Source organism: Pinus tabuliformis, chromosome 8 (genome assembly GCF_031772625.1).
Source record: "Pinus tabuliformis cultivar Carrire ecotype Pingquan chromosome 8, CPIR1, whole genome shotgun sequence".
Lineage (NCBI taxonomy): Eukaryota > Viridiplantae > Streptophyta > Pinopsida > Pinales > Pinaceae > Pinus > Pinus tabuliformis.
This window is the reverse complement of record NC_142294.1, coordinates 501111982-501121057: the sequence shown is the minus strand read 5'-3', so window position 1 is coordinate 501121057 and position 9076 is coordinate 501111982.

Genomic DNA, 9076 nt, shown 5'->3' with positions numbered 1-9076 from the left:
CTACTAGTGCAAGAAAAGGGATGAAAGTTTCAGAAATGGATGCCATTGACTCTTGGAAAGGTAAAGTGCATGTGACTAAGCTACTTCTGAAGCAAAATTTGAAAAGGAACATCTTTTCGTATTTTTGAGTAATCTTGTAGAATTATTGTGCATGCGCTTTAACTGTTTTTGACTATGCAGAGGTTGATTGGAGAAATGAAATGGAGTGGGCACTCGCAGGAGGTTGGGAAGGTGAAAAGAGGGCCTAAGGGGTCCCTAACACCCTTCCAGAGAGTTTCACAGTGATCGGATCTCGAAAAACCGCTCTCGTGAAATTCTATAGGAAGTCTATAGGGGTTCTACAGGATGTTCCGAAAGGAGATTTTGGAGGGTTGATGGTGGAAGAAAGGTGGAAAAGTGGAGATGGAGGTTGGATGAGGATGTGAAGAGGCCTAAGACCTGGTGAATGAAGCTGAGGAGTGATGAGGATGGTTTGATTTGTTCAAGGATATAGAGAGAGCAAGGTTGCACAAAGATATGGAAATTAGGTCAAATCAGAAAAGGGTGGAAAATGAAGGGGAGGAATCTGAGTTAGAGGGTTGGAGAAGGTTGTTTGATGGAGGAAGGGTAGGCAGGGAGGTATCACAGGTGTTCTGCACACTATTTTCCAAAACTATCCAAACAAAGACTATGCAAACCAAATATCTAGCTATTTTGACCTAATTTGACCTAGAAAACAGCAACCATGATGAACAGAAATTTATTGGTAGAAAATCATGTAAGTTAACTGTGAAAACTAAGCAAGAACAAATCTAAGCATGTAATCACTACTGGTATCAACTTTTGCAACTAAGAATCTAACACTAGCAATTGCATGAAGAAGCAAGAACAATGTTTTTGTGGCAGCAAGGACGCCTTGGTCTCAGCTCATGGTCCCAAGGAGGGAGAGGTGAGATCAAGGGTTGCTTGATGGCATTTTTCAAAGATCTTCTCTATTATCAACCTATCAAATCAACCTGAAACATGAAAAGTTATTTCAACCATCAAAAATTCCCTAAGTAACCAAGCAAGATTTTAATCTACTAGCAAAAATTATTTTATGAATGCAACAAAAACATATAAAAGTACACCAAGGAGGTACTGGAACTTGGGTTGGGCCCAACCCAAAGAGCTATAGCCTCCTAAGAAGAAGCTCAGAGCTGATGCAAAATGAAACTAATCTCCATTACTCAAAAAATAACCATGTCACAAAAATGTTTACAACAAAAGCTCCAAAATGGGCTGGAAGGCAGAGCAGCACTAAAGTGCAAAATACAAAATGTTCAAGAAGTAAACTATGAAGGCTAGAAGCCTTCCTAATTATGCACTATGAGGACTTCCAACAGTCCTCCTTAACTCAAGGGGCTTGGCTGATCAAACTGCAAGTAATCAACTGCTTCACAAAAGCTGCTCGGCTGCCCTTGGGAATCATCTTTGGTGGGCTGCTAAACTCCGAGCTGATGGTGGAGAACTTGAGGAAGGGGCCATTTAGTGTAGGAGACACCCTTCCTATGAATCCTCAGCCTTGTTCCCTTGTATTTGGTTGTCAATTGGCTCATAAATGCTTGACCTTGGTCCAAAATTTGTCCAAAAATTTGCAATAAACGCGTATTAGACTTCATGGTCAAGTGATTATTCTCATTCATTAAATTAACATAAATGTACTCAAAAGCATGCATAAAATATGAAGAATTGTGGATTAATTGAGAATAATAAGCAAAATGAGCCCAATAAGTTACCCATTTTTGGGGCTCATCAAACAATACCCTTGAGCCTGAGTCACTCAAGATATTTATTCTCTGAGGGATCAAGGAAGATGTAATGTAAACCCTCAACATGTTATCTGAAGGATATATCTAACAATTTCCTTATGATGACATCAAAACTGTATTCAAGAATTACTCTAGGGATGTTAGGAAGAAGGGCAGGTCTATCCAAAGCTTGGTCAGTTACTCTCCCTCCACAACAACCATCAAGCATGAGATAGGAAGTATGTTGGAAAATTTTAAGAGTGAAATCTTGCATACCTTTGCCTTGCATATGGATATTATGCAAATAAAAATAAAGGAAGAGGAAGAAGAGAGGGCATTGGTTATCTTCTGCCCTAGATGCACTAAGAGATTCCCTAGGAATGAGTGCCCACTGAATGTCATAGAAGTCTACTTAGTCTATGAGGAGAATCATGCAACAGATAAATGCCCCTCTCTTCTAGGTATAAAGGTTGTGTACCAAGGAGGGGTAGAAGGTGGGTCTGAAAATTTGTGCTTCATTAACCAAAGGAGACCCCTAGGTCCTTGACCATATCATTAAGGCATCGGAGGTACACATTATACTCACTAAAATAAAAATCAAAATGCACCTTTCCAGCATTGGTACCCTTCCACTCATCCATCATGGTCCACACATTCTCCTTGTTCTTATACTCCTCACCATCCTCCTCAACCTGTCAACTCTCCTTTTCATCCATACCCACCCCAACCTTCCCAATGGGGAAACCCCTCACCAAGGTGGAGGCCTCAAACCACCCAACCTCCTACTTTACTGACTCCACCTCAAACTCAACCACATATCCCTCACCATACTCCATAAAAACAATATCAAATGCCTTCTCAACCAAATATGAACCCGAATAATGAGCAAGCACAAGAAGTCTATAGTGGGGAAACATCTTATCTTGCTTATGTCGTGGAAATCCAAGAGATCAACCTTTAGTCTATGAGATTTCTCCCAAATAATCAACCACCTTCTCCACCTTAAGAGCTTGAAGAAGAGAAGGAGGAGAGTTCCCCTCAAATCAATGCACCTCCTTATCCTAAAAGGTTGGTCCACCCTAAACACCACATCCCAGAAGAGGCTAAACTTCTAGGAGAGTTGAATAATTTGTGTGTCAAGATACCCCTCCTCTAGGCCATCAAATATGTTCCCATTTACAAAAATCTTATGAAGGAGGAATGTTTCAAAAGGCCTGGGAGAAGGAGAAGAGATACTCCCACAATCAATGTTGTTGGACAAATATCTAATCTAATGTTGGGAAGAGTAATCTCCCCAAAGTACTTGGATCCTGGTAGTCTAGTAGTGGAGGTGCACATCAATGGCAGTGTGGTCCTTAATACCTTGATTGATCTTGGGGTTGAAATCAATTTAATGAACAGGGAAACCATGCTAAAGCTTAACCTCTAAGGGGCTTTAAGGAAGACCACCATAGTTCTGCAGCTTGTAGATGGCTCCATAGTAGCTCCTGAGGAAGTTATTGAGGATGTGATGGTCTCCATTGATTCCTAGGTGTAGCCCACTGATTTCTTGGTACTCCACCCCAAAACCAAGTTTAATGGCTATCCTCTCATTCTAGGAAGAACTTGGTTGGCCACTATTGATTCCTACATTAGTTGTAGGGCTAGGAACATGACTATAAAGAATGGGCATTTATCCAAACAACTTGTGTTGTATCCTCTTGCTCAACCTTCTATTGAACATGACTTACCCTTATGGTTAGAGGAGGGGGAAGAGGAAGAATTTTATCAGACATCCCTCTACCCAGTCTGCACTCTAGACACTATTACAGGAGGGGGGCATCTTGATGAAGATAACCTCATTGACCATATCTTACAAAACCAACCTCCTACTACCATACCAATTAAGGAACTGATGAAAGAATATGAGAGTAGTCCTTGGACTGAATTGTGCTATGTTGACTCTAACCTGGAACTTGATAATATTCTGGAGATTGGCCCATCCAAAACTATAAATATCAACCCCTATCTTTCTGATGAGCAAGAAGAACATTTATGCAGTGTGGTTAGGCAAGATCTAGATGGTTTTTCTTGGGATTATATGGAAATGAAATTTGTGCATCCCTTGGTTTGTACTCATAATATTTACATCAAGGAGGGATGCAAGCCTGTGCGCCAACCCTAGAGAAGGATGAACCCTAATCTCAAGGACATTGTGAAAGAATAATTGCAGAAGTTACTAGATGCATGGTTCATAAACCCCATATCAGATAGTGAGTGGGTGCCACCTCTATTTTTAGTCCCCAAGAAAAATGGGAAGTGGATGATTTATGTTGATTACCGAGAACTTAACAAGGCTACAAAGAAGGACCATTTTCCTTTGCCCTCTATTGACCAAGTCCTAGATGACCTTGCAGGAAAGAAATTATTCTCCTTATTGGATGGATTTAGTGGAGACAACTAAATCCATATCATCCCTAAAGACCAAGATAAGACCACATTTATATGTCTTTGTGGTACCTTTTCTTATAGGGTCCTTCCATTTGGTCTGTGCAATGCCCTTGCTACTTTCCATAGGGCATTTTTAAGTATCTTTGTCGAACTTGTTCATGACACTATTGAGATTTACATGGATGATTTCACTCCTTATGGATGTGACTTCCAGGAATCTCTTTCTAATCTTTTGAATGTCTTACATAAATGCATTGAAATGAATCTATCATAAGTCCTGAGAAATGTGAATTTTTGATAAATGCAGGGACTATCCCTTGTTAATATATATCCAAGGAGGGGATACAGGTTGACCCAAACAAAATTTCCATCATTAAAATGGTCTCCATCCCTCAAAAACAAAGAGATGTCAAGAGCTTCTTGGGATTATATGGGTATTATGGGAAGTTCATTAAAGACTTTAATAAGCTATCTTCACCGTTGTTTGGACTGCTAGCCAAATATTCAGACTTTTTTTGGACAAGCAACTATAAAGAGGCCCTTGAAGTGTTGAAAGAAAAGTTTACCATTGCACCTATCCTTAGGGGTCCCAATTGGGCATTACCTTTCCATATACACACAGATGAATTAGATAAAGTTGTAGGTTATGCCTTAGGAAAAGTGGAAGAAATATTGCCTTATGATATCTATTTCATCAGTAAGAACCTTTCTAAAGTTGAGTTGGATTATACAATCATTGAAAAGGAACTCTTGGTTGTGGTACATTTTTTAAACAAGTTTAGGCACTACATCACTGGTTATCAAACTTTTGTTCACATTTATCATGTAACCATTAGGTATTTAATGAATAAACCTGATGTCAATGCTAGGATAATTAGATGGTTGTTATTATTGTAACAATTTGATTTTACCATTATTGACAAACCAGGGAAAGAAAATGTGGTTGCATATTTCCTTTCAAGACAAACCCTACATGCAAATAATGAATAAATGGTGGATGATCATCTTGCAGATGAACATATCTTTGCAATATCAATTCTTTCTCATTAGTTTTCTGATATATCTAACTACTTGGTTGCTGGGAGGTTTCCTCCTAATCTATCCTCTAAGGAGAAGAGCAAGATTGTCAGGAAAAGTGCCTCATTCACTTAGATTGGGTGAAATATTTTCATATTGGGACCAGATCAGATCTGGAGGATATGTATGAGGGAAGAGGAGGTCTTTGACATCCTCTTAGCATGCCATGATGGACCCTATGGGGGCCACTTTGCTGCTAAGAGGAAAACCTTCAAAGTTCTATAATCAAGTTATTATTGGCCCACTATAAATCAAGATGCAATAAGGTACACCACCAGGTGTCATCAATGCCAAAGGATGGATAAACCCACACCTAAGGATGAAATGCCCTTACAACCTCAAGTGACCCTAATCCATTTGATAAGTGGTGGATGGATTTCATTGGACCTATTGATCCCCCATCGGGACAAAAGAAGTATATCATTATGTGCACTGATTACCTAATAAGATGGGCTAAAACAAAGGAAGTTAAAGAAACAATTGAATAAAATGTGGTTGAATTTTTTATGGAGAACATCTTCTACAAGTTTGTTTTTCCAAGGGAGTTAGTCACCGATCAAGGAGCACAATTTACATCAAATTTGATTGAAGATCTCATGAAGCAACACCACATCAAGCACATGACATCCACTTCCTATCACCATTGAGAAAATGGGGAGCTATAGGTCATATATAGAGAATTGGAGAACATTCTAACTAAGGTTGTCAGTAACAATAGAAAAGATTGGGCAGATAGATTTGTAGAAGCCACTTGGGCCTACAACACCACTTACAAGACCACAACTGGATTCACCCCATATGAACTAGTTTCTTGGAAGAAGGCTATACTTTCTATTGAGTTTGAATACCAAACCTTGAGGATGGAAGCTTAGTTGGACTTAGACTTCACCACAATGCAACAAGAAAGGTTGCTCCAACTTAAATGACTTAGATGAGTTCATGCTACAATCTCTCCTACACACTGAGGTAATCCAACTATAGAGGAAAATTTGGCATGACAAACACATTAGGGAGAAGACTTTTCAACAAGGAGATTGGGCCCTGCTGTATGATTCTAGATTCAAGTATTTCAAGGGGAAGTTAATGAAAATATGGTTGGGTCCATATCTAGTAGATAAATGTCATGAGAATGGGTCTGTCCATATTAGAACCATTGATGAGGAAGGCATTCCCCTACTTGTAAATGTTGATAGGTTGAAGCTGTATAAAATACCTTTGTCCAAAGAAGAGTTTATCAGTTCAGTCAACATAGAATTGAATGTGTTTGGGAGGCTCACAACCCTCAGTCCACAAAATTTGTAAAAAATAAAAATAAAAAAATTAAGAGGGCCTAGATGAAAACCTCCATGAGGAATTTGAGGCCAACTCCAGGGTTGAAAACATTTTTGAGGTAGACCAAGAGCAAAAAAGGAAGAAAAAAAACAAGAAAAAATGGAAAATAAAATATGAAAAGATCCCCAGGTGAAAACCTCCTCTGATGTGCCTAGGGCAGGCATGTACGTTGAAAACCTATGCAGAGGCATCTTGCATATCTAAAAAAAAAACAAGAAAAAAGAGAAAAATAGAAAAGAAAAACACAAGGAAGGAGTTCTTACACTACTTATGCTAACATCTCTCTTTTGCAGGACTCTAGACAGTCAACATAACCATGACTATAGTACATATTCTACAAGTGTATTCCTCCATTTTTCCAACTACCCATTTCATTTTTACCTCCTTCACTCACCTAGCTACCTCTCTCTATCATCAAGCCAGCAAAAGAATTAGGTAGTCTTAGGGCATAGCACTTTGGGGTTGAGGCAAATCAAGAGGGGCATATTTATTCGGTAAAAAACCTGGAACAAACATCTAAATTAATGGAGGAGGATTGATATTTTCCAAAGGAATTTGGGCCAAAACCACGGTGATTGGAGTGGCTAGACTAAGAGGAGGGTATGTAAGGATCTTGGGAGTAAATTCTGAGCAATGAGTGACAGTAGGTTGGGAGCTAGATGAGGAAGATTCAAATAATGATGAGACAATAGCATAGGTAGTAGGAGTTTTCTCCTTCCAGACTCTCCTAAAAATTAACTTCTATGGGTCATATACAAATGGGGTTTTCCACTGAGAGGTATCTGAGTGAGTGTGAGGCTTTCTAAAATCCAGGATGATAAATGATAATGGGATTTGTGGAGTCTGCAAGGTGATGAAGTGGCAATCAGAACATATTTTCTCACCTACAGAAAGAGTGCTTGAAGTGTCATATCCCAAGGGAAAAATCCTTCAATAAGTTCCCCGGCAACAACGCCAAAGGATGTTGTCACTTCCAGAGACAGCCTCAAATTTCTTACAAGATCAGTGCCTGGAACATCTAGATTTTGTGTGTCTCATATGATTCTCGGGAAACTGGAGACATCACACACACACACATAAATATATATATATAATAAACAACATGGGTTGGTTCATTCATCTAAAGGCGTAAGCCATGTATTTCTGGTACTTCTTCACATATACAACTCATAGAAATATATGTATCAACTAGTGGAGGTCGAGTAGTTCAAGGACCTATAGTTTAATAAGCTTTGGCAGAGAAATGAGAGAGGATAAGGAGATAGAGTAACTCATCACATAGAGCTTGAAGCGTCAGGAATTCTACACTTATCGCATAGAGCTTGAAGCCTCCAGAATTATACACTTATCTGAGTTAAAGGTAGACATAATGGATGAAAGAGGATGGGTGTGATGATTCATGGAGTGCAATTTTAAAGATATAATATCAAAGATCCATACAGGCACATGCATTAATGAGTCAATACAAATGAATATGTAAGAACATATGAAACATTTCTAGCAGCTACGATTACATGAATTCAGAGAGGAAACATGAAAATAATGGAATTTAATAGAGGGATAACATATTGTAGTCCTCGAAGGATGAATCACCACCATTTCCTTAATATTCTAAAAGATGCATATCATAAAGTCATACAATCTTGAAAATAGCATGTAGTTATTTCTTTAGCATTCTGAATCTTTGTGAAGTGTTGCTTCCCACTATTTATCTGGAGAGGGGAGCATTGAAAAATAATTACAACAAAATATCTTCAGTCGAGCCTTAGTTGTCAGATTGGCTAGTTGTCTCGACCTAGGATGGCTCTTTGGCCCAAAAATCACTACAAAATATTAATTGCTTCATTAAATGGTCAGCACATTACATGATTACAAAATAGGTCAACAATTAGATGGAAATGCCAACAAAACATCTCCATGCCCATCCCTGGGATTTCCTTTGCTCAAGTTGTTTCTTGTCCACGGTTTGGCCACCTATGTCACTCAGACAATTTCCGTCGCTTTTTCCTTTATTCTCAGATCATTCGTCCTTCAAAACTAGGAGCGGTCAACTATCAGTTTAATTCCATAATATAGAAGCAGAGGACGCCTGGGTGTTACTTTGTCTTCCCTCCACATGGAGCACCATGTTGGATTATCAAGTCCTCCTGAGCTTCCATGTATTCATTTACTCTGTATTCTATTTGATGACCATGTTGCTTCATATACACCGAAAAATACCCTCACTGTCCCCCTGAGCAGAAGTGAAATAGACATTTCAATGTTTGTTGATTTGGGTCGTTGATCCAAAACGATTGGTATCGCAATCACAATACAGGAGAGGTCCTTTTTACCATATTTCATAGTGCTTGTTGATTGTCCAGACGTGAAACTTCAATAAAGCATGATACATAAAATATCGCATCTAGAACCAGGACTCACATATCGCCTTCGGAAAGGGAAAAGGGGCTTTAACATTGATTTATGGT